Source organism: Zootoca vivipara, chromosome 12 (genome assembly GCF_963506605.1).
Source record: "Zootoca vivipara chromosome 12, rZooViv1.1, whole genome shotgun sequence".
NCBI lineage: Eukaryota > Metazoa > Chordata > Lepidosauria > Squamata > Lacertidae > Zootoca > Zootoca vivipara.
In genome coordinates this window covers 48,808,978-48,835,872 of record NC_083287.1, presented here as the reverse complement: position 1 = coordinate 48,835,872, position 26,895 = coordinate 48,808,978, and the positions used below count along the sequence as shown (strand labels likewise).

At 40.7% G+C, this 26,895-nt stretch overlaps 1 protein-coding gene across 8 annotated transcripts in view; it reads right to left on the bottom strand.

The window, feature by feature from the left end:
- KMT2C (lysine methyltransferase 2C) overlaps positions 1-26,895 on the bottom strand; it is a 174,594-nt gene that overhangs the window by 135,037 nt on the left and 12,662 nt on the right. Inside the window, exon 1 of one of the 8 annotated variants that reach the window (XM_060280921.1) lies at positions 21,885-23,893. The exons of the other annotated variants lie outside the window; for them this stretch is intronic. The gene's annotated coding sequence lies outside the window, so the exon portion shown is untranslated. Of the gene's footprint in view, positions 1-21,884; positions 23,894-26,895 lie in introns of those variants that run through there. 8 annotated transcript variants of the gene reach the window in all.

Sequence of the window (26,895 nt, the reverse complement as noted above, 5' to 3'; positions counted from 1 at the left end):
CTCATGTTTGCTGATTTTTAAATGTTTTTCTGTCATGTTTAAAAAGTTGAGGTTTGTGCTTGAAATTTTTTGAAATCCTCTGTACAGTATGTATGCCTTTAAAGAGCACTTAATAAACACTTTATAAACCAAATTTGACTTTGTTCTGACTTTTTTGCCCATAGGAACACATTAATTAAATTTCAATGCATTCCTATGGGAAACCACGTTTCGCAAGACGAAATTTTCACAATACGAAACGACTTGCGGAACAAATTAATTTTGTCTTGCGAGGTATCACTGTACTGCAATTCATTCTGTTCCTGCTAATCATGGAAATAGGCAAGGAGTTGTATCTTGTTCCCAGCCCTAGATAGCCTACAAAAACCATTCTCTATCATTTGTTATTTCACTAGGCATTGCACATGGTTTTAAGCTTATTGCCATTGCCATAAGGCATTGAGACTCAGAATGCTGCATGCTGCACCTAATACCAACTTCTGAATTTGTGCTCCACCTCAACTCCAAATATTATGAGGGGGGGGGGTTTGCTAATATGAATAGATTTACTTTTTGAATATACTTAACATTTTATGTTGCTCGGAGAATTAATGCCAATTCTTGTATTGCTATACATTTATATGTGACCGTGACCAATTTAAGGTTGGCATATGTTGACATCTAAAGGCCCATATGACTTGGGACCTAGGTACCTGAGAAGACACCTCTGCTGATACCAGCCTACTTGGGCCTTGAGATTGTTGGATGACGTGAAGATACACTGATCTGAGGCTGATCAAGTTACCTCGGGACCTGAGGCACACACACAAATACTACAAGTACCGCCACCCCCCCTGAAAGCCTAAATTTACTTTACATATCTGTCAATATGCTACCCGTTCATAAATTCCAAAATCTACTTCACACTGTCTAATGACAGGACTATCCCTGCTACTGAAATAACTAGAGTGCACCTGAAAGAAAGAAAACACAGAGAACATTGTTGTTTAGTCGTTTAGTCGTGTCCGACTCTTCGTGACCCCATGGACCATAGCACGCCAGGCACTCCTGTCTTCCACTGCCTCCCGCAGTTTGGTCAAACTCATGTTGGTAGCTTCGAGAACACTGTCCAACCATCTTGTCCTCTGACGTCCCCTTCTCCTAGTGCCCTCAATCTTTCCCAACATCAGGGTCTTTTCCAAGGATTCTTCTCTTCTCATGAGGTGGCCAAAGTATTGGAGCCTCAGCTTCACGATCTGTCCTTCCAGGGAGCACTCAGGGCTGATTTCCTTAAGAATGGATAGGTTTGATCTTCTTGCAGTCCATGGGACTCTCAAGAGTCTCCTCCAGCACCATAATTCAAAAGCATCAATTCTTCGGCGATCAGCCTTCTTTATGGTCCAGCTCTCACTTCCATACATCACTACTGGGAAAACCATAGCTTTAACTATACGGACCTTTGTAGGCAAGGTGATGTCTCTGCTTTTTAAGATGCTGTCTAGGTTTGACAGAGAACATTAGGTCATTTGAAAATGCAGACATAGTTCAGCAGATATTAGGTCAACGACATTTAACCAAGCCATACAGCCCCTCAGGAGGTGATATACAAAATCCTGAAAAACATTCCATAGGGAGCCAGGGCACTGTCATAGTAACAAAGAAAAGGGAGAAACAGGTTCTTAAAAAAAAAAAGCTAACCAGACTCAAGCAAAAATTGGCACTTTTGAGAACTTGCTTCCAGAATCCATCACCTCATATTCCATCTGAAAACTACCAGTATGTAGCAATGCATATAGCAAATTTATCTGTAGCTATATAAAAACGCCTCTGGTGTGTTGTTTTTACATGCATTTTTTAAACCTGTGACTTGTGAGGTATTTGATTATAATGCTGCATACTTAGTAGGGGGTAGAGGGTTAAAGGGTAAGAACTACTTCTCTAGTTACATGAATCTGCCTGCTTAATATAATAGTTATCAGCTTAAATTACTGTATTGTCCGGAAAGCCAATGGTTCAAGGCAACCCTTTCATGGTAACCACACAAGAAGGCCAAAACTAGGCAGCCTTACAGGGTCACTGCAAGGATTACAAAGATTGTATATGTATTGACCATGAGGAAAAAATGGAATAAAAATAAAAAGCTTACACAGAGTAGTGCAGTTGATAAGAGTGATGGTTTTAGTTTTCAGATGCCTTAGATGTTTTAACTTTGTTCTGAGAATTGTATCTTTTCTGACTGATGGTTGAATAAAGAATGATGATGATAAGAGTGATGGACTGGAGAGACCGAGGTTCAGATCTCCCCACTCAGCCATGAAGCCTGTTGGATGGTCCTAGGCAAGTCAGCTTAATCTGTCCCTCAGGGCTGTTGGGAGGACTTGATAATGAACTCCTGAACCCAACTAGATTTTAAAAGCAGTAAATAAATATGAGTTTCCTCTTGAATGAAGGAAAAAGGCAATTAATATCCCACCATTTGTATTCTCTTGCTAAGCTTCCTCTGTCAGGGATAGAATGAGTTAAAGGTATGTCTACTGGGCTTGCTCCTAAAGCACATGACTAATAAGACCATCTTCATTAATTTCCTTAAATTGCCTCTGAACTATTATATTTATTAAACCACACAGAAGCTGCTTGTAGCTCATAATATTAAACTATAGTCTCTTGAAGCTTCCTTCTAAGACCAACAGCTCTTTGGAGCTTTCAAGCTTGCATTATTTTCTTTCATTAACAAATTTGGCATAGGAAGGGGAAAAAAATTAGCTTGGTAAATGGTCCTGTTAAAATTGTAAAGTAAGCCTGCCCTTTCCATTGAAGTACATAAGCAACTCCTTGAGGGCAAAGGAGTTTGGTGCTTTTGAAATCTTGTGGCACTCAACCACAGCATATGTCTACAAATTTGCTATGAACATATTGTTATGAGTTTGGAAGGGAGGATAGGCTCTACTGTATGTCTGAGCCCCCTTCTAATTCCTGGATCCAGCATGGATTCAATTCCTGGAATTGCCAGGCTGCCTTCCTGATGAGGTAATGACCCTCTAAGTATCCTTTGTCGTTCTAAGCAGTTAGAAAAACAAAGGTTAACAAGGATAGTTCTGTGCCAGACACAAGGTGCAGGCTAAAGCCTGCAAGACAAAACCATGCCTGATATCTGCTTGAATTCAAGGCTGTTGCTATGGGAGAAGGAAGACCCTATTGGGGTGTTAATGCTGGGAACCCCTGAATTGTAGGCTCAGACTGTATATGTATGTAAATAAATGATATATCACAAAGACACCACTGCCTCCACTGTCCTTCATGCCGAAGGGAACACAACCCTGGGTTTAGTCCTTAGTCATTTCTTCTTCTGAACATACCCCACAAGGCTGTGGAGGTTAGGATCAGAGTTTTCCTTCTCCTAGATGGGCTAGCTTCCCAGGTTGACAAGCCCCATCTGCCCCTCATTTCCCACAACAGCACATGCAGAAACCACTTTCTTGATCATTGAACTTGCTATTGGTCATTTGCTCAATCCCCCAGAGCCTGTCTTTACATGCAGGGGACAGACAAATCCCTCACTCACCTGACTCACCAAGGGTTTAAGACCCATCAGCTACCCTCAATTGGTTTAGCCAGCCCCTCAAACCCGTTTCCCAGGGTGTGTAGCTGCTGTCAGCTTCTAGGGGCCACATGTTAGAGGTGAGAGCAAGGTAGGGACCAAAGGCAGACAAACTACTCCAGAAGGAGTCCAATGTGTCCCCCACCAGAGATACTGCCCCTCTGCTAATGCCCCATACACTCACAATGCAGGAATGGTAAGCAGAGACAGATGCAAAACATGCAAGTTCTTTGAGTTTTAATACTTGCCCAGAGCTTGGGAAACAGCCCATAAATTTAAACCATTCACATATCACACTGCTCCAAAAATGAAATCCTATTCCATTTATTAAAGCAAAGGTTCTCTGCTCCAGACCGTACAGCCAGCTGCTCTAAAAGTCTTCCCTAGCATATGCCTGAGGTATATGAATTTTCTTCAGTAATAACTGGGGAAAAGAAAATTTAAAAAATCTGTAGTGCCTGCAGGCATCTCTATCTACTATTCTTTATATGTAGAAAACAAAATCATTACAACAGTGAAATTATCTGGGGAACTAAAACTTTTTAATTATCTGAAAGGTATTAAGGAAAATCTTGAGACAGTGTTCAAGAGGTTGCTGAGTTGTCCCTCATTTGCAACAATAGAAAGCAGGTGCAAATGTTTACCTCAGCTATGGTACTCTAAGAAGCTAACTGCGGCCCTCCAGATGTTTTGGCCTACAACTCCCATTATCCCTAGCTAACAGGACTAGTGGTCGGGAAAGAAGGGAATTGTAGTCCAAAACATCTGAAGGGCCGAAGTTTGGGGATACCTGATCTAGTCCAATCCCCTGCAATGCAGGAATATGTACCTGCCCCATAAGGAGATCAAACCTGCAACCTCGGCATGCTCAGAACCACTATCTAACCAACTGAGCTATCCAGATTATGGGATTTTATTCCACACCATATCATCACTGCCTGAAGTACACACTTAGTACTACGGTAGCAATTAAAAGACTTACCATTTTTATTATACATATTCACAGATCTAAGCAATTAAGAGGCCAGTCATATGGCAGGTGCAGAAAAGGTGGTAGCAGTTACAAATTTAAAGCAAGGATTTTTAAATTTGCCAGAAGTTATTTGGCTGAATGACTGAATGAATTAAAACTAAATGTAACTAAGGCAAAGCCAGAACAGTTCATTTAGCAGCACTGTACTCCAAACAGCTTAACATGAAACAGTCTATTTTCAACATTCTTTTCTGAAATAATCTCTGGTTCTGAATATAAGCCTTCATTTTTATCTTAAAGGAATTATTCACTATAATTATTATATAATAATAATAATAATAATTTAATAATAATAATAATAATATGGTAATAATTTATCATTTGTACCCCGTCCATCTAGCTGGGTTTCCCCAGCCACTCTGGGCGGCTTCCAACAAAGATTAAAATACATTGAAATGTCACACATTAAAAACTTCCCTAAACAGGGCTGCCTTCAGATGTTTTCTAAATGTCAGGTAGTTGTTTATCTCTTTGACATCTGGTGGGAGGGCATTCCACAGGGTAGGTGCCACTACCAAGAAGGTCCTCTGCCTGGTTCCCTGTAGCTTTGCTTCTCGCAGTGAGGGAACCGTCAGAAGGCCCTCGGCGCTGGACCTCAGTGTCTGGGCAGAACGATGGGGGTGGAGACACTCCTTCAGGTATACTGGGCAGAGGCCGTTTAGGGCTTTAAAGGTCAGCACCAACACTTTGAATTGTGCCCAGAAACGTACTGGGAGCCAATATAGGTCTTATAGGACCAGTGTTATATGGTCTTGGCGGCCGCTCCCAGTCACCAGTCTAGCTGCCGCATTCTGGATTAGTTGTAGTCTCCAGGTCACCTTCAAAGGTAGCCCCATGTAGAGCGCATTGCAGTAGTCCAAGCGGGAGATAACTAGAGCATGCACCACTCTGGCGAGACAGTCCACGGGCAGGTAGGGTCTCAGCCTGCGTACCAGATGGAACTGGTAGACAGCTGCCCTGGATACAGAACTGTCCTGCACCTCCATGTACAGCTGTGAGTCCAAAATGATTCCCAGGCTGCGCACCTGGTCCTTCAGGGGCACAGTTACCCTGTTCAGGACCAGGGAGTCCTCCACACCAGCCTGCCCCCTGTCCCCCATGAACAGTACTTCTGTCTTGTCAGGATTCAACCTCAACCCATTAGCCGCCATCCATCCTCCAACCGCCTCCAGGCACTCACACAGGGCCTTCACTGGTTCCTACTACTGTAGATTCTATTTCATAAAAATATTCACACTAGACATTCCAAGAGAGAATATTTCATAGGAGTTCCCCAGCCCCAAATTCCTCCAAGTTTCCAAATCTTCCATTTAAAAGAACTAGGGGAAAGTATAGGATGGAGAGAGGGTTCCCCACCCCCACCCCGGGCTTTTATACCTCTAGGACAGAAAAAGGTTGTGTGGCTTTATGCCCTTGAAACACTTTTACAATGTAATCCAATACCCGTTTACTTAGAAGCTGCACCATCTTCAATTAGGCTTACTCCCAGGAAAGCGTGCAACTTTAATATGCAACGTGCTTTGTAATCCTTCATGCATTCAGTCTCACACCAAATGTAACATAACAATTTTATCTCCTTTAATAATAATAATAATAATAATAATAATAATAATAATAATAATAATAGAAACCAGCTGAGAGGTAGAGGCTTGGTCAAGGCAAACTGGTAACTGAATGTTACAGGTAGGTAGCCGTGTTGGTCTGCCGTAGTCGAAACAAAAGAAAAAAATTTCTTCCAGTAGCACCTTAGAGACCAACTAAGTTTGTTATTGGTATGAGCTTTCGTGTGCATGCTACTGGAAGGAATTTTTTTCTTTTTGGTAATTGGTTGACCAGGAGCATAAAGTTAGTTTGCCAAGCCCTAGTATGCTTATGATTTCAGCAAGTATACTTTGTTACTACCATTGTCTTATATTTATTTTTCCTCAAGAAGACACACTATGGCTTATTTTCAGGGGATGTCTTATTTTTATTACGCGTCCAGCCTCGCCTCTTGCTTGGCACCCTCCATAACTGCGCCTATCACTATGTCTTATTTTTGGGGTATGGCTTATATTGCGCAAATGCTTAGAAATCCTGCCATGGCTTATTTTATGGGTATGTCTTATTTTCGGGAAAACAGTAGCAACAACCAATAAACTGGGTATTTACACTTAGTTAACCCTAATTCACAGCCATATGAAAAGAAAAAAGGAGGAGAAAGTATACTGTTGGTGTACACCCAAATAAAGTGTGGGAAACCTCTGTAGGCTTAAAATTAGGTTTTGGACTTCAAAGATTACAAATAAAGGCATATAACTGGAGAAAAAATCTGTCAAAATCATGAAGGCTACATGGGTATCGTTTTTTGCAACTTTTTTATACCAAATTTTATTCTAAGGCAGTAATTGGCAGGGACAAAATTATATAGCAATTAGGGCACGACAGCAAAAGCAAACAAGTACTGAAAATGGGCTCGACACTTCTAGTAACAAGCAGGTAATTATCACAGCAGCTTGAAAGGGGCATAATCAACCAAACTGACATCATCCCACCCACATAATAAATGTGAAATCCCTTTATGTCCAAAGTAGCTTTTACACACAGCTGGCAAATGTGGCTAGTCAATGTCTGACTCCTTTGTAGCTGACATTTCTTTTAGGCCAGTTAAGCAAACTACGGTACTTTTTTGATGTGGAGATTTCACCTAATGTTAAATAACTTTCCACAGAAGCATACATTACCACTGCACTTTCATTTTAAAATTCAATAAATTTGATTAAATAATTTGTACTTCATTTAATGCTGATAGTTTCACATTTTAAGATTTCTGATGACATTTTAATGAATGTTCAATTGATTTAAAAGTTCTGTTTACATAGGTACAACATGGACACATAATTTACTTCTCTTTTCACACTCTTGTAATATCCAGTAGTAGATCTACATATATTAAAGACTGGGTTTTTAATTTATGCATTTTAATAAATAAGTCTAAAAACTTCCCTGCAAGATTTTCAAAAATGTGTTAACGTCACGGTTTGGAGCTGTTTTATAACCACTGACAAATGCTCAAAACTCCAGTGAAATACAGTTTCATATTATTGCCTTTTACACTTATTTTTAAGCCATCAAAAGAATCATTCACTAAGTTCATTTTACTATTTCCCTATGTAACTCTAAGGGAAATCATACCAGAGTCAGGCACCCATCAAAGCGAAGGTCCTTCTACATTTCCCCTCACCCTGAATCCTAGCAGAGAATGTGAGCAGAGCCCACCTGCCAAACTTAGCTGGTATTGAAGGAGGTGTGCCTGCAAATGTTTGGGCCCGAGCCATCTTGGGCTTTGTAAATCATTACTAATACATTGAAAAGAGCCTGGTAGCACAGAAGAAGCCAGTACAGTTTTTAGAAGTGATATTCGTTGATCCTATCTCACTGCCCCAGTTAATAAACTAGCAGCCACATTCTGCATGTTGGGAATTATTTTCCCAGTTTCTGTCTCTCTATTTCCAAAGTGATCACAGCATGTAATAATAGCTTAAGGGGACAAGGAAAGAACTGCGGTAAATAAAAAATAAAATATTTTATGTATAAGAGCAATCTACAAGGCTTAAATGCCACCAGTGCAGCAGGCTAGAAAACTGTATTGCATATTCTAGTTCTAGAATTGTCAGGTGATAAAAAGGGGAGATGTAAGTTATCTTCTGGCCTCTCACCTGATTCCTTATTTTGAGTAACTTGTTTTGAATACAAGCTGCTTTCCACCAGTCAATACCATTTGGTGCTTGTTTTGCCTCTAGCTCTACTAGTCTGACAGAGATCCTTCCCACTCTCAATCTCCCTTTTTGGGCCACCTGTTCTACAAGGGAGAGACTGCGGTCGGGACACTGGCCAGAAGAGGGGCGCACTGATTACCCATTCATCTTCAAAAAGGAAAATCTTTGTGTATATACAATCCAGTCTTCATCTCTCTTCCTCACATCATCATCCAAGATACATGAAGAAGGATTAATACCTAAGGGTTGAGGTGCAGCATTGCTCATGAAGACCAAGTTTAGTCCAGATTTACTACAGTTAAATTGTAGTAGATATACCAAGAAGTCCTACCATGTGAGTCCCATTGAGGTGTCGTGGAGGAGGTCATGAGATCTGGAGGAGTGGGAAGAGATCAGAGAGTTGGAGCTAGGGGACCTGTGGGAGGATCCAAGTGGGATGAGGGGAGTGGAATTGCAGCCTCAAGCAACATCTGATTCTGGGGAGGGGTGCAGTGGTTTGGGGAATGGAGATCAGGATCCTGGGAAAGGGCTGAGTGAATTGTGGGAGGAACATCCCTTAGTGCCACAACAGATGATGGAGAGTGAGCTCCCTGAATATGTTTTTAGTTCAGTGCACTCCAATCAGATAACAAAGACACATAAAGAAGTCCCTGGTGGGCACATGATTCTGCAAACACTAAGCACTTACCAAATCAGGATTTTTTAAATAGTTTTTTTTTGTGTACGCAAAATATTTGACTATATTTGCCCAAATACTGACAAATCCTATTTCATATTACTGTATTGAGCAATTACAATTTTAGTCACAGAAAAAAAAGGCATTGGGACTTTCTCACTGGCATTATCCTAAATACACATATTGCCCTCTACGGACCTTGAAAAAATGCCAATACATCTCCACTGGCCAAAAGGAACTAGTTCCTTTCTGTGCAGCCAGAAAACCAGTAGGATAGAGGGGTTAGGTAATGGATGAAATTCTTAGAGCAGAGAAACCCAACGAAGTGCCCTCCATATGTTGCTAGATTTCAGTTCCCATCAGCCCTAGTAATCCAGGTCAATGGTCATGGATGGTGACAGTTGCACCTAGCACGCAGCACACTGGCTACTTTCCTATTCTATCATATCATATGCACCACTGTAACATTGGAGGTCATAAGCAACAGTGATACCATTCATACCTAGACAGATTTATCAGTAATTGCACATATTACTGGTACAGTGGTACCTCGGTTTACAAACACAATTGGTTCCAGAAGTCTGTACTTAACCTGAAGTGTACTTAACCTGAAGCGAACTTTCCCATTGAAAGTAATGGAAAGTGAATTAATCCGTTCCAGACGGTCCATAGAGTACTTAAAATGAAGCGTACATAACCTGAAGCGAGCTTTCCCTTTGAAAGTAATGAAAAGTGGATTAATCTGTTCCAGATGGGTCCGCAGAGTACTCAACCTGTAGCGTACTTAACCTGAAGTGAACTTTCCCATTGAAAGTAATGGAAAGTGGATTAATCCGTTCCAGGCGGTCCGTAGGGTACTTAAACTGAAGCGTACTTAACCTGAAGCGAGCTTTCCCTTTGAAAGTAATGGAAAGTGGATTACAGTGGTGCCTCGACAGTGCTCGACTTATGAATTTTAGAAAATTATAAAATTACCAGTACTGTATACTTCTGTTTCTTGTACAGAAGTAGACAATTACAAATTAGACAATATAAAACCTCTCAGAAAAACTACTGCTCACAGGCAATTCACACAGCCCCAACTTATTTTTATTGTGTTTATCTATGTGAATTAGAGCTTGAAAAAGGTTGAGTGAGAAATATTCACTATTTCATCTCTACCGATCAGATGCAGTACAGATGGCCACAGGAAAATACCCTGCTGCTTTGATATGATTCCTTCAATGGGAAATGGAAAGGCAGGTTTCTGACACAGAATAGGTTCTATATACTCACAGCCTCACAGTAAAAACTTAGTCCATGACAGCAGAAACTTTAGTTGCATGAACACTTGCCATAAAGAAATTAGGTACAACCAATTTGTAAAATAAAAACCAGAAACAATGGTTTTATACACATCAACAGTTACCGGTAGCACTTTTAACCCAACACTGAGAGAGTCAAAATTCATCTAACAATCTTCAGAAAAACAACACTTCTTGTTTCTTCCAAGAAAGAATTTAACCAGATAATTAACGTCTATAACTGGTACATGCTTTGTTATTGCAACATACAGACTGTATTTTGTATGTACAATGGTACCTCGGTTTATGAACACAATTGGTTCCGGAAGTCTGTTCATAAACTGAAGCGTTCATAAACTGAAGCGAACTTTCCCATTGAAAGTAATGGAAAGTGGATTAATCTGTTCCAGACAGTCCGCGGAGTACTTAACCTGAAGCGTTCATAAACTGAAGTGAACTTTCCCATTGAAAGTAATGGAAAGTGGATTAATCTGTTCCAGACGGGTCCGCGGAGTACTCAACCTGAAGCGTACTTAACCCGAAGCATGGGTGTAATTGGTTCTGGAAGTCTGTTCATAAACTGAAGTGTTCATAAACTGAAGTGAACTTTCCCATTGAAAGTAATGGAAAGTGAATTAATCCGTTCCAGATGGGTCCGCGGCATTCGTAAACCAAAAATTCGTAAACCGAGGTGTTCATAAACCGAGGTTCCACTGTACACCATAAAAGTTCTTTTATCTCATCTCCTTACAGCATCTTAGATATCATTATGTTATTTATCTTCTAGACATAAGGATTCAGTTTTTAAGATTCTATTTTTAAAAAAATACTTTTTATTAAATTTTCCAATTAAAACACAATTCAATTATTTCAATTATATCCAATTATACACATACATATCAATTAAGCCAAATATTATGCCAAATCATAAAAAAATTAGGCTTCCCATGCTTCAATGTCTGGGGATTCTAGATAACTATTCGCACTGCCATCCTAATCCTGATATCAAAATCTTGCTGTAGTCCACAATAGTCCCAATTTTTTCCAACAGTCCCTCTAGATGTTTTCTCCTCTCTTTTGTCTTTTGTCGCAGCTTCTGAGATAGGCATCAAACAAGATTTAACACATATCCATTCTTCCTGTGTGGGTTTTTTTATCCAGTCCAACCTCCCCATAAATCTCTCTTGATCTGGAGTGCCTTTCTTACCGCGTCAACAGTCCGACACAAGCCAGCGTCATCTTGAACGCCTCAGATCGTATTCCATCTTCTTCTGCCCATCGATCGCAAGAGTACAGCTTTTTGGCGAGGAACAGCCGGTTCACATTGTGCACAATCTCTTATAGCTGATTTATGGCTTTCCTCGCCTTTTAGCTGCCCTCTGCGTTGCGAGACTCCAATTAGGCTGCTATTATCTCTCAAATTCCAAATACGCCACAGCTCGTAAATCCAACTCACCGGCGGCTTCCAGGCCATTCCAATAAGCATACTGACTGGGGAGGTTTTTTACTCTAACAGTTTAACAAAGCAACTTCTAAAATCATACCAGATGACAATCCTCTATTTATATGAATTCTGATGCCAAACAGTTCGTTTCCATTTCTCATTTGTCCCAAATAATCAGACAGTCCGTCCGGGAAGGTGGTAGGCACATCTTAAAGTATAAAAATAAAAAGTTCACTTCCCTTTTCGTTCCAGCCCAAGCATTCTTTCTTCTTGATGAAATACTCCCTCGATTCTCTTCTCGCTCAGAAGCTGATAAAGTCCTGGCAGTATCTTCTCCCCCTTCTTTTGAAGCATGTCCATGAATTTAAATCCAATCATTCTCTTTAATCATGGAGATCGCGCTCACATAGGGTGGCCTCCAGGAGTTCCGGCCCCCATGGGTGCTCGGCCCAGGCCCCACCCCACCCCTCAAAGAGTCGGGGTGGGTTAGAGGGCATCCGCGGGCCAGCGCCCCCCTGTCCAAACCCGGGGGGTGGGGAGACTGCTTTACTCCCCAAGCAGCTGCCAAATTCCCCATGAAGGTCGGAGAGGTGGAACAGGGGTCAGCCATTTCCCCCCACGAGCGAAACCGGAAGCCCTTAAGATTCTATTTTTTAAAATAATAGTTTAAGGTGCCCTTTTCTTTTCTTTCCCTCCAAAAAGCTAATAGAACTGTATACTTTATTAGGGCAGATGACCATGTCCTTCAAAAAGGATAGGGGAGCCACCCAGAACTACTAGAGAGATAACAGCAAATTAACAATACATTTTCCTTGCCAGATTAGGAGTCAAGCCACTATGATATTTTAAGCCTGCAGAACAAAGCATTCATAATGGTTGCACCAAACTGTATATAGCTGAAGTTTCATGTCATGCCTACCATAAATGCATGGAGATAGCAGGCTGACATGTTAGAATATTACTACTGTACAAATAATTAATGTGTTTTATGCAAAGTTGTTGATGTTGTTTAGTCATTTAGTCGTGTCCGACTCTTCGTGACCCCATGGGCCAGAATGCAAAGTATCCGTGCGACAGAGTGAGCTCCTGTTACAAAGTAGATTGATTTAAAGAAAAATGTCCACTTTGAACTTCATGTATTTCCTCAGCTTGCATTCATATTAAACTGGTTACATCACTGCAACGTGAACAGAGGGGGGGGGCATTTTGAAAGAAACACCTTACTCATTTATGACTGCCCAAATACTCAGAGCAACACCACTCCAGACTAGGGCACAGAGTGCTGTCATTCGTAAGGCTTCTGTTTCCCTTCCAAGGATGCCTAGGAACAGGATCTGTACTAGGAGGTTGGGCCAGATAGACAGAATGGATATTCTGCTAGTACCCTGATGCCCAGCAGTCTCCCCACCTAAACTGACAAAGAAAGTCTCTTGTATAGTGTGATGTTGGAAAACCCCAAGACATTTGATATGAAGAGTTATCAACTTCCATGTGGAAGCTGCCTTGATTGGAAGAACTCCAGACTTCACGGCCACCATAACAATCATGTGGCTGTCTCAGCACATCTCTATCCTGATATACAAAGTGTGGCATGCCCTCAATGCCTCCCCCCCCCCTCAGCTACACAACTGTTCAGTAGGAGACAGAGTGGTAATCCCTGCACTGTCATGGGAGCAACATTTCCCAGTAAGGTTTGGATTGGCAGCAACACTTCCCCCATTAAGATGATTTGCCCATGGAGACTGATAAATTCCTAAACCCTCTGTGAGATTTTCCAGATGATATGGCTGGCACCCCTATCAAAATCTTGGTCTCAATGTGGATCAGCAACATGAAAAGGGCGATAGACGTGGTCCTTTCTAAATCCATCAGAGTAAGCTACAGATGCCCTGTTGTTTACAGGAATGCTCTGAGGGCTAGGTGGTGTAAATCTTATACTGAATACAACAAAATACACGTTATATATTGTTGCATCTAATATGTGGTGGTAGTGATGACAAAGTAAATATAAGGTAAAGGAAACCTGGGCAGTTAAGTCCAGTCAAAGGCAAATATGAGGTGCAGTGCTCATCCCATTTTTCAGCCCGAGGAAGCCTCCATTTGTCCACAGACAGCTTTCCGAGTCATGTGGGCAGCATGACTAAACTGCTTCTGGCATAACAGGACACTGTGGAGAGTGCCAGAGTGCACAGAAATGCCATTTACCTTCCCACCATAGCAGTACCTATTTATTTACTTGCACTGGTGTACTTTCGAACTGCTAGGCTGGCAGAAGCTGGGGCAAAGCAACAGGAGCTCACTCCGTCACACGGATTCAAATCACTGACCTTCCGATCACCAAGCCCAAAGAGGCTCAGTAGTTTAGACCACAGAGCCACCTGCATCACTGTAGGCTAACCTCTCTGTTATTGTTGCATTTTCAAGTAACTATCCAATATAGTCTTGAGCCTTTGGAATCCTGGTGTGACACATTTGTAATTGTGTTGTTTAAAAAGCTTAAGTTCAGGTTTTAGTTGCCCCCCTCCCATGGTTCTCTCCCCCTACCACACACTGAAAAGGAGCCTTTAACTCAGAAAGTCTTTAACAGAATGCCATTATTCAGTTTTAGGACACTGTAAGTGTAGATTATAATTTTAATGGGAAGTGTTACATTCATGATAAATTCACTCTCTTTGTAAATCAAGCTTTTTTAAAAAAAAGAAACCTTTGCTGCAACTGTATTTTTTAAAGTTAAATTTTGAATTTTAAAGCCCATTTTTTAAAGTCACTGCCAATTCCAAATGGAATATGATGCTGCTAAAAGATACTAGCAGGGAATGTCATTATATCATTTAAATCCATAAGTCTCATTCATATTTAAATAATTCCATGAAGAATGTTAATTTCAAACAGCCACAGAAAATTATTTGGTGTCACTCCTAAAAGAACAATTTCAAAACAATAAAGTACTGTAAACTAACACGAAGGTGTTTCTGCAGTATACAGATGCGAATAGAAAAGAATGGCACAATTTGATACGAGACAAAGCAGCTGGTGTGCAAGAGCATATGCTAATCATGTTGGCCAGAATGTTTCATGTTCTTATGCTATACATCTATCCCACCCACCTGCTGCACTTTTTTTCTCAAAGCTACAAGTTATTTGGGACAAAGACTGTGTTTATGCTGTGCGTTTATAGAAAATAATGCAGCAGTATGCTGTATATAATTTGGGACTCTCAAAAACTCAAAACTATGATTGCTAATCTCAAAACATGGCTACCTTGAAAACTCTACCTTGCTATCTGTAACCAGTAACAGATCTCACTGGAAAGGCTAGGTAGGGCTTTTCATCTTTCTTTTAAAGTGCCTCAAACAACTATGTGTTGTACATAAAATAAATATAAAACATAGCTCTGCTCTCAGGATTACAATCTAAAAGATTGCTCATATGAGGAAAGGGAGGAGGAAGGAAAAATGTAAAGGAAGGAGATTAATTCAACATACAGTGGTACCTCGACTTACGAAGGCGATCTGTTCCACGGCACTCTTCGGAAGTCGAATCCTTCATAAGTCAAAGCGTCCATTTTGCGCATGCACAAAGCGCGATTTTGCTCTTTGCGCATGCGCAGAACACACACACGTGGCGAAAATACTTCTGGGTTAGCGGACTTCAGAAGTCAAGGCATTTGTAAATCGAGGTACCACTGTACAACTTTTATCATATTTATAATGGTTGTTTTTCTGCAGGGTTCTCAGGAACAGCTAACTTTATAGGACTGCAGCCTTAATAATCCATTCCTAATCATAGAGCAAAGAAAGGCTGATCCATAGAAGGCCATACTTCTCAACAAAATTTAATTGCTTTTAACAAAAAGTTAAATTTGTTCTACAGATCTAGCTAAACCAATGAGAGTCAAAACCCTCCTATTTGGTAAGTGCCATTTGTTATGGTTTAGTTCAAACTAGAGAAAAGAACTTTTCCCAGCTGTCAGTTCATACATCTGCTCAGACGGATCTCCTCTTGTTTGGTGAAGTATTGTCCAAGTCCTTGAAACAGTTCTATTCAGAATAGACCCACTGGAATTAATGGGCATTATTAACTTAGGGCTGTTGGTTTTTATGGGTCTACTCCAAGTAGAACTTAGCGTGATACAACCCATGGGAAGTTGCTTTAATGCCTTATACCAAGTCAGACCTCTGGTCCATCTAAACTTCTCCATGGTTTCAGGCAGAAGTCTTTCCCAGCCTTTTTTAGATGCCACTAGGTAGACGGAACATGGGACTTTCTGCTTGCAAAGCATGTGCACTACTGCTCAGATATGGCCCTTCCCCAACGTAATACCCTAATATGCAGGATCTTTGAAGATGTGCAAGTTTAAAAGGTGATGGATTATATATAATTGTTACAAGAGTGGACCCAAACTTATATACAGATGAGGAATATGAAAGGATCCGATGGTGCAAACAATTCCCTTAAGATAAGATACTAACTGTACCAAAGAAGAATCTTTATTTTATTTACTGGTTGTTACAGAATTTCATACTGTACCTTAAATTAATGAGAAAATATCTAGAATTTCCCAGAAAGAATAGGGAGTGCAAGGCAATTTAAGATATGCCCTGGCTTGTCGTTTATTAAGTTGTGTGAGTGCTAGATTCCATTCATGTCTCCAGTATTGAAACATAATGTAGGCTCCAGCATATTTCGGTTTTGTTTCAGTTGTAAACAGCACCACTAATGTCAGATTGACTTTACTGTTCAGGTTGCAAATGTATTCCAGACAGCCTTCATCTTCACAAGTGAACTACATACTACAGGAGTAGTAAAAGCTATCATGACTAGACTGAAAAATGCTAAAGGTTCAAGCCTATAGTCCTCTGCAGAAAGGTCAGCCAGCATTCAGGTGTCTTACATTTCTAGACAATATGGAATCACCCCTTTTGCTCTTAGTATACCAGTTGGTGTCATGGGAAACAGATGCACTTGATCATTAAAATATTGTAAGAAAATTCTTACTTTAAGAAAAATTCTTCTTTCAGAATGACTGAAATAATTAATTTAACATACTGTTATTCCTTTCAAGTTAGAAAAGAAGCTGTTCCCTAGAGATAATATCTTATTTCTCATACCATACAAGGCACCATAATAGTGACAGAACACAATGTCTCATCCAGTGCTTAGTGATTCCCCTCCCCCATGACACTCAAATCGTGTTTTTAGATTTCTTGGAGTTATTTACATTTTACAAAATCTTACAATATAAAAGCAGTATATACTGAAACAATGCCACTGCATGCAGTAAAGTGAGTCAGTAAAGTACAGCTAATATTTCATGTTTAGGAATAAAATTGCACTGATAAGGCTCATACATTTAAATATGCACATTTCCTCACAGTATTTTAAAAACATGACAACACTTGTCTATATCAATTCTTTGCTTGCACTTCCTCAGGTGTCACTTTTTACATGATAGAAAAGATACCCACCTACACCCAACCCCCCCCCCAAACTTATCATGGTTTAGAGACTATATTACCCTCAGAAATCCTAAGCATGAATGGGTATGAACTATTTTTCTTGGGTATGAACTTTTTTAAAAACTTCCATAGGCAATAATGAAATGTGACCACACAGATAATTGAATGGCAGCTACTTTGTTTCCCTGCACTCCATCACAAGTGGTGTGGTTGGTAGTATCTTTTGCCTCACAATTCAGTTACAACACACCTGAAATTTTCAACCTTACTACCTAGTAGGATCTCATATAAAACATTACCAAAGTTTTTCTTGTTTTTTCCCCTCCTATCCTCTTCTTAAAGTTCGTATTGGAGTAAAACAATCTTCTCTATTTCCCAACTGTCTGTCAGATATAGTCATCTACCTTTCTCAGGCTGTCTCAGATGTAGCTTGATACATGGGCACCACTGGTAAGGTAAGGTAGAACTAATTATTCATTCCCTTAATATTATTCTGAGTGTCCCATGTCTCCAAGGCTAGGCTGCTCTCAAAGAACATTACAGTGAATGGCTTATGAAGCAATCCAAGAGGACTACTGGTACTTCCCTCAACCACATTGTATCCACAAGGCTCAGACCTCCATGTGCTGCTGGAATGTCCCCTTTCCCCCTTCTTTTTACTGCTTATTCCGCCCCGCCCCCTGCTGCTGCCATTGAGAATTGGAGGGGGGAAAGCAGAGTGCGGCCCTTGAGAATTGGAGGTGGAGAACCAGTGGGCACCTCTAAGTTGCTCTGCAGACGTGCAAAGGAACGGTGGCCATTCACTTTCCAGTTGGCTGCAAGAGCGAGTTTTTAAAAGCCTTAGCCCACTCCATGCTTGGCAACAGTTCTCAGATTGATTGCCCTCTGCCACTAAAGCATTTTGTTCAATGCATACTTTATACAGCTGTGGAAGTGCACACAGAACAGCAGAACCAGCTGGTGGTAGAATGGGAATCCTCAACCAGAAAAATCCTATCGCTAGCTACCTCCTCCTGAGGCTTTGGCTCTTGGGGCAGTCAGGCAGTGCCTCTTCCCTACTGCATATATTGGAACTGGAGAAGACTCATAAGAAATAGGACAGGTAGGGACTTCTGGATCAACATCCTCTGAGACTCATTGCAAAGAGGGGCTACAACAGAGTTACACTTTATGAGGGCTGAATGCACTCCCCAACCCCACATGTGGTGCAAACCCTTTTTCCACAGAGAAAGAGAGGTCTCTTTACTCACACCTCCACAACTGTGGTGCCACAATCCTGATACCTAGGGGAAATGGGCTTTCAGCCCAGTCTTCTACCTGGAAAACTCTGAAGCCTGCCCAGCCCTTTGGATGCAAGTCTTTCCATTCCCTTCCCCCTTCCTTGTTTGATGCCTCAACAATCATCTGTAAACCTGCACCCATCTCCAATTGAGTTCACATTAAAAAGGCCTTGTCTGCTGTGCTGTATACAGCCTGCTACAAATGTATTTCTTTCTATATTTTAGAAAACTGTTTGTTTATTATGCATTTGGAAAGTTCTTAAGATATTGTAACCAAATTTTGCATGGTGGTTCCTGAGATCAAATAAGAGGCTTTAGACTATATTTGGATACAACTGGACGTGATATTGATTCAAGAGGGGGAGTTGAACCTTTCAAGACTGCACTGATTTTTTGGTTTTAGAAATCCCAAGCAATGCCAAGTATGAGGCTGCAGATAAGCTACATTATGAACAGTCACTTAGATCTTTAGGGAAATTTTATTTGTGGTACCATACCCTATAGAATATAACTGGATGGTTTCCCTGCAATACAAAAAATGCCCTTCTGCTTCCCATATGTAAAGCACCATCTATTAGCATCAGGCATCTTGTGAAGATACATATTTTTGCCCTGGCTTTCCCTGATCCATAAGGTCTGAACCTGCTACTTCTGAATTCCTGTCTGTCTATCTATCTATCTATCTATCTATCTATCTATCTATCTATCTATCTATGTTGCATTGTTTTTGTGCCATTAGCCTGATCCAGTAAGGCTCGTTATGTTCTTATTAACACACGTGTGTGCAGAATCAATCAGAGGGGGGCCAGGGGGACCATTTGGCTTGAGGCCTCACACTTTCAGCTTGAAATGGCTAGAAAGTGTTTGTTAGATAAGTTTCAAAATTCAAATTATGTCTCAGTCTACTTTTTATGCCTTATTTTGTTTTTGGGTGCTGCATCTTTCGTTTCATTATGGCTAGTGGCCTCAAAAGTGGAAGTGGTTGGAAGTAGCCCTGAGAGACTCGTCTGTGGGTGGGTGATGTTTACAACTTGAACTAGAAACAAACTACAGTAAGTCATTACTGTAGTTTGCTTCTAGTTCAAGTTGTAAGCATCACCCACCCACAGATATGGGAATTCCTCAGAGTAACAAGACAAATCATACTTCCAACCAGTGCTTTTTTTCCTGGGGGGGACACAGGGGTACGCATACCCCTAAACATTTTGTGAATCTAAGTTTGGCCTCATTGAGGGGTAGTATTTCAATGAGTAGGAAAATGAGAGTGGCCCTAAACATTTTTAAAGAAAAAAAGCACTGCTTTTAACAGAACAAAAAACTGACAAGGGAAAGGAAAAGAGAGAGCAGAAATATCACTTCAAGCTCATTTGTTTTAGAGCTGGCTAGCTTTCACAATCACAGGATATCTTACAGCACAAGCCAAGCCATATCTACTCAAAAGCAAGTACTGTACCATTGAACTAAACAGAAGCATTACCAACTTACCAGGAAGTAAGCACAGTGGGACTTACTTCCAAATAAATATGAATAGAACAGTGCTGGTAAAGAGCTGTTTTACTCAGTCCCTACAGAGTCTGATTAGAAACATTACTCATTGGGGGAGGGCAGGGAAAGGAATGAAATATATTCTATATATGGTAATGTACTTTACTTTTAAATACATTGTTGCTTGTGCTAAATGTGGTGAACAACAAGAATAACTATGCCCGTTTCCAGGTTGAAATGAGAAAAAAAAGAAAATAAAAATGATTAAACTAGTGTAATATAACATGCCAAAGAAACAAAACAAAAAGAAACTACACATAAACTACATTTTTCTTTATTCTAGGATTTGAGATTACATTGTCCAGATGCAGAATCAAAAAAATTGGTCAGTCACTACAATCTGAAATGATGAAACTAGCACATCTAAGCATAATAGGTTTAAAACAAAAAAGTATTTTGAAACTAAGTATTATTCATATGTATAAAAAATCCAGTATAGTAAAGAGTCCCTGCTCTGTGATACATCAGCACAAGTAGTGTCTGAGGCAGCTGTATTCAAGGGGTATGGAGCAACTGCTTTCATAACATTAAGAAATTATTGTATAGTGCTCTTTAAAGAGACATTAATGAATGGCTTAGCATGAATGCAGCTGCATTGCACTGCTGACAGAACAGTAGCTTGTCCTTACCCTGTATTTGTCTTGAAAGTATCACAGCTAAAAATATTTTCAACTACAAGGCATTGTACTACAGGGATTCTCCTATTGTGCATTAAAATAGTACCAGCAGTGCTTGTATACTCTCAGCATACTATTAGGATAGTTATAGTTAGGATTTTTGTTTAGGCATTAAAAAAAATTAACTAGAACTTTTCATACAATTCTATGATAGTAGCAATAGTTTTGTGAAACCAAGACAGACCTGCCTGCCTCATTATATTTTCAAGCAGGCAAAAGTCTAATAACGTGTATAAAGTGCTCATATTTTGAAGTATAATGCAATTCTGCTATTGTTAAAAATTCAGAAATCAAATAAAATTAAACACTCCAATTTTATGATAGGATAGGTGTGTCATAATGTATATCTAGCACTTGATACTTTTAAAAAACTTTATAGATATTCAGAGATACTAAGGAAATAACCCTATAGGCCTTATATGTAGAGAACTCCTTATACTGTGTATCAAGTTCACTGAAAAAAAACCTAGTTACATAACCTATTCTTTCACTTATGACCTCTTCCTTGTAGAAAACCAAACATAATTTGAAAATGTTTGGATACTATGTTTAATTTACAATGTTCCAGAAAACACTCTTTAAAGATATTTCATTAGAGGCAGGAATTGTTATATTAAACATTCTATTGAAGTTCTGTATTTACATTGATTCTTTAAATTATCTGCAAAAATAAAGAGATTCTCTAGCGACGTTACTAAACCTATAAATCATATTCTCTACTATATGCTATTCAAGCAAAGAAAAATGAAGCATTCAAGTAGAGACAAAAGTCACATATGTCATTTGAAATAAGTATATTTATGATATCTGAACAAATGCATTTTAGCTATAAATTAGTTGCTACGTCAGAGCTGGATTTTTCACTTGATTGTAGAGTGTTGTGCTTGTTATTATGAATATTCAACACACATGGATATAAACGTTTTCCTGACAAGCAAAGATAACAAACTGTTCCTAAATATCTCAAGTGTCAACTTAAGCCATTTCGGATAACTTTCCTGCACGGTAGCCTCGGGTACTACTATCCATCGTTATTGCAACCCACCATCCATCTTCACAGAACTGTAAAATAGCCTGTCTGCCATATATACCTCCAGGGCTCCTGTCATATTTTGCCCTTTAATACAAAGAAGTTGACGGCAGGGTACTTACCACCGTTCAATTTTTTCTGCACAACGTCATCCACAACCGCGTAACCTTTCACAAAACCCGTAGGAAGGATGAAGGAGCAGGCATCGGTGCCCCAAGCCGATTACCCGAAGGAAGAAGTTATTTACATGTTAGAATCCAAGCCCAGTGTCGCGTGGAAAGAGACAAATTGTTCAGCACTCCCTTAGATCAGCCATATTACTCTCCCAAATCAAACAGCACTTCACTTCCCAAGCTGCTTCCCTAGCAGCCTTGGCGAAGACAACTGGCAGGCGCTCCCCAAGGCGAGTCCTGCCCTCACCCCCACTGCGGGCACTGCTCACAAATGTTATAATCCGAACCCCCCAAAACGCCGCGGAACTTCACCCCTTAAGGAGTCCCCCATCCAACACTAGAGCCGCCGGAGGAAGAGGAGGAGGAGGAGAAGGGGAGGGGAGGAATGAAGAAGAAAAAGCAGGGCTGGAGAAAGTAGATCCGACTATTCCGAGCGCCACAAATGTGCGGACTGGATTTCTCTCACAAAGGATCCGGAACGACAAGCCCCGGACACACTCACTAGGAAAGCAGCCTCTGACTTAACTCTTTCCTGACCAGCTAACAATGTACTGACAAACTTATATTTACTCAAGCACAATAACCCTCAGTCTCCAATAAGCTCTCTGCCGGCACAACAGGGGAGAAATGTTGGACAAAATCAAGGTGAAGGTTTCATGGTCTGACGGAACTCACATTCATATTTGCATTAAGAGTTGCATATCCAAAAGCCTGTGGATAGTCTGAAAGCAGGGAGGAAACCTGTCATCTCAGGCTGTTAGGGGCTTCAGACTGCCTCCCCTGTGAATAGTTCCATAATCAGGGAAACAGAGGCCTTGTTTTCTCTTGCTAAAGAACCTCCAATGTATGTGTGTTAACCTTACAGTACGATTTTAAACTAGAGTTTTCATTCAACTTACTCTCAACACACTGGTACCATTTCCTTCTCTGTCCCCTTTCCAGTCCCTCAACTAGCTTCTGCCAAAAATACAGTTCAAGTGAACAGAAACAAAGGAAGTGTTATGTAACTTTTATTTCACTTGAGCTTTTATTCCTGAGCTTGTCCTCTAAAAATATCACAAACTCACCCAGTTATCCTTCAAAACTAACCTATCCGTCAACAAGGTCTTAAACCAAGGAGGACACTGGACTCCAGTCTTTCTGGACTGGAGTATGTTTCAAGCAATGTTTACTTGTGCAAAATTAAATAAGCTTGATATTACTATTTAGTTTATTATAAAATCCACAGTTATCTTCATGTCAAAATTAAATTGAAACCTATTTTTAGGCTAAAATTCACATGGTTTTTAAAACAAGAATAGTTTTTATTAAACTTAAGCTACTTCAGACTTTCCCCAATAATGCAAAATTTTCTGTTTGGTTAAAAAGACAAGGCTGTAATCTTATGCTCATCGATTTGGAACTCTTATGATTGTAATTTTAAAACTCAAAAACCTGTGGGCCTTACTTTGAAAGAAACAGGAATACTGTACTGTACTTAGAATCAGAATGCATATGTAATTGATATACCAACTTAAAAAATTCCTTCAGTAGCACCTTGAAGACCAACTAAGTTTTTATTTTAACCTTAAAGACCAACTAAGTTTTTATTTTGGTATGAGCTTTTGTGTGCATGCATATTTCATCTGATGCTATAATGATTAAACACAAAAAAGTGGCGCCCAAATTAGACGTCACCACCAGAAGCTCTGAAAACTCCAGCAGCATCCAATAGAAAGGCAGATTGCACCCTGCCGCCTCCGAGGGTGCGCCGCCAGATGGCATCACAAAATTCCACAGTCCTGAAAACAGTCCTTTGGCAGCAACAAGGCCCATCTTTTTCAATAGGCCGCAGCATTGCCAAGCAGTGAAAACTGAGTAGGCCGCACCATCCAGTAGGCCACAGGCAAAAACAAACAGAATATGGGGCTTTCACAATGGGGGGGGGGTCACAGGGATGAGGCACAACAAAGGGAGGGGAAAACCCCATAGCCATGGGGGGGGAGGTAGGACCCTGAGTCAGCCAACGCAGTGGGCGGTGGGGACATTTTCAGGAACACACGTGGGTGGGGGAGTTTTTGAAACTTAAGGTTTTGAAACTTACAGTGGGGGAGTCAGGGTAGGGACAGGGCAGGTGAGGGGACTCTGAAGGTCCATTTAACAGAAAAAAGGTCCACTTAACACAAAAACCCACAGCAACATGTGGCCGGGCCAGGTAGTTCACATATAAAAAGGTATGAAGATCAGGAATGTTGGGGCGAAGGATTAAAAAAAATGCATTGTGTGTAAAAACCTAAGTCTTTGATTAACAGGACAATATTTTTTCCAAGCTCCTTCTAACATGTCATGATGTCATAAAATATGACATCATGGCACTCCTTAGGGAAAGAGCTTGCTGGTCAGCTGGAGTTTAAACACATATATAACTCACAATAGCTATGAGATAAAGAGGCTGGGGTACCTTACCCCAGAAGTACAAATGTGTTGAGTATCTGTCATCTTTTCAGAGGTATTACTATGTACACTGTAGATTTTTAATGGGATACTTCATGTCAGTTTACTTTAAAAAAATAAATTGTAGTTTAAATTGCTTCTTCTATATTACAGAATATTTATAGAATGAAATCTATATTAGTTTTGAACAAAATATGCTGAATAGGAAAACATTTCCTATGTATGCCACCTTTCTCATAAGGAAAAAATAGCATAATGTTAGATGTTGGGGGAGGGGCAGATTGCCCATGATTCCTGGATTTAGTAAAAATTAAAGTTAGTCAAGGTATTATTAAACTTTGCCAGCCCCAGTTATGCTAATATGACCAGGGAGCTCCACAGAGCCAGCTGGATGGGCCACTAGCAGAGAACAAAGGCCAGTGATGGCCCATCAAGGAAACCATCAGGGGGCAAGACTGCCAAGCAAGGGTGAGAGGGGGCCCTTCTGTGCAGGGTGAAAGTAGGCAGAAGCAAAGGCCAGGTTTAGGATTTCAGCTTTGAATGAGTAGGCTGTGGGGAGGTCCCTGGCAGCGAGGAGGAGATGAGTTGGTAGATGAGCCATCTACCAACAAAACCTCCATCTTATCTGGATTGAATATTATTGTATCGGCCCTCATCCATTCATGAGTAGTTGCTTTGAAAGACGATCATCAGGCATCTGCACAACATGACCAGTAGAAAGAAGTTGATGTTGAAGAATCATTGCTTCAACACTGGTGATCTTTGCTTCTTCCAGTACACTGATATTAGTTTGCCTGTCTTCCCAAGTGATGTGTAAAAATTTTGGGAGACACCATTGATGGAATCTTTCGAGGAGTTGGAGATGGCGTTTATAAGTGGTCCATGTTTCACAAGCATACAGTAAGGTTGGTAATACAATAGCTTTGTAAACAAGCATTTTGGTTTCCCTGCGAATGTCCCGGTCCTCAAACACTCTGCACTTCAATCTGGAGAAAGCCGCACTCACAGAGCTCAGGCGATGCTGGATTTCGGCAACAATGTTAGCCCTTGTGGAAAGATAACTGCCTAGGTGGGAGAAGTGATCAACATTTTCCAATGTTACACCATTGAGTTGGATTTGTGGCGCTGTAGAGGGGTTATTTTGTACTTGTTGGTGCAGTATGGTTTTTTTGGATGTTGAGTGATAGGCCAAGCTGTTCGTAAGCTTTTGCAAAGATATTTAGGATGGTTTGGAGATCATCCTCTGAGTGTGCACACACTACCTTGTCATCAGCATACTGAAGCTCTATGACGGAAGTTACAGTAACCTTAAAAATGGAAAGCATCATGCTGATGGCCAACAAAAGAGGTTTAAAGACTGTCTCAAGGCAAATCTAAAAAATTGTAGTATAAACACTGACAACTGGGAAACACTGGCCTGCGAGCGCTCCAGTTGGAGAACAGCTTTTACCAAAGGTGTCATGGGCTTTGAAGACACTGGAACTCAGGACGCAAGGGAGAAACGTGCTAAGAGGAAGGCATGCTTGGCAAATCCACACTGTGATCAACTCCCTCCTGGAAACCAATGTCCCCACTGTGGAAGGACGTGTGGATCAAGAATTGGCCTCCACAGTCACTTACGGACTCATTGTTAAAACCGTGTTTATGGAAGACATTCTTACTCGGCTACAAGTGATCGCAGAAGAAGAAGAAGAAGAAGAAGAAGAAGAAGAAGAAGAAGAAGAAGAAGAAGAAGAAGAAGAAGAAGAAGAAGAAGAAGACGACAATTCATGATTCCAAGCAATGGTTAGGGGTTGAAAAGCAGCAGCTCTGGATGGCATCAGCATAAAGTACACTGACATCTCATTCTAAATCTCCCATCCGTCATGGTAATCCATCAGGGCAATGAAACCCATTTCCATGCCAAGATCAGGCTGAAACTAGAATGAAATGGGCCAAGATAATCAGTTTCATCCAAGATTAAATGCACAGGGTTCACCCACTCAACTATCCTGTCAAAGGAGGTGAATATCTGCCATCAGCTGATAGATAATAAACATTTCTTGGAGTCCAAGGACTGTAATATAGAACAGGCTCACTTTTAAGGTGGTGTAGTTTGCTCACTCTCATAAAGAAACAATTGTCATGAGCCCCACAAAGACTTCTTGGCAGAGGGGGGAAGAGGAACGTGATGTGAGTCTGGAAACCAATCCTGGAGAAGGATCCTGTGGATTGGGGGGTACTGATCTAGTTGCTAGGGAGTGACCAAGTGAATTGTCAGGAAAAAGGCCTGCCTCAGCAACAGTGGACATCCCAAGTTCAGATGGAGTGGTAAGTGTCCCACCTCCAACTAGCAGAGTGATCCCTGCCATGGGGAGGCACCTTGAGTCTAGGTACAACAGTGAGCTGGCACTATCACCCTGACCTCCAGCCTCAAGGATGTGACATCAGTTGTGGCAATATGAGCAGACTCAGCCTACTTACAGGAGTGCCCACTTGCTTGCTCAGTCCCATAACTTTGGACAGGACCTGCACAAATGACTGTGCC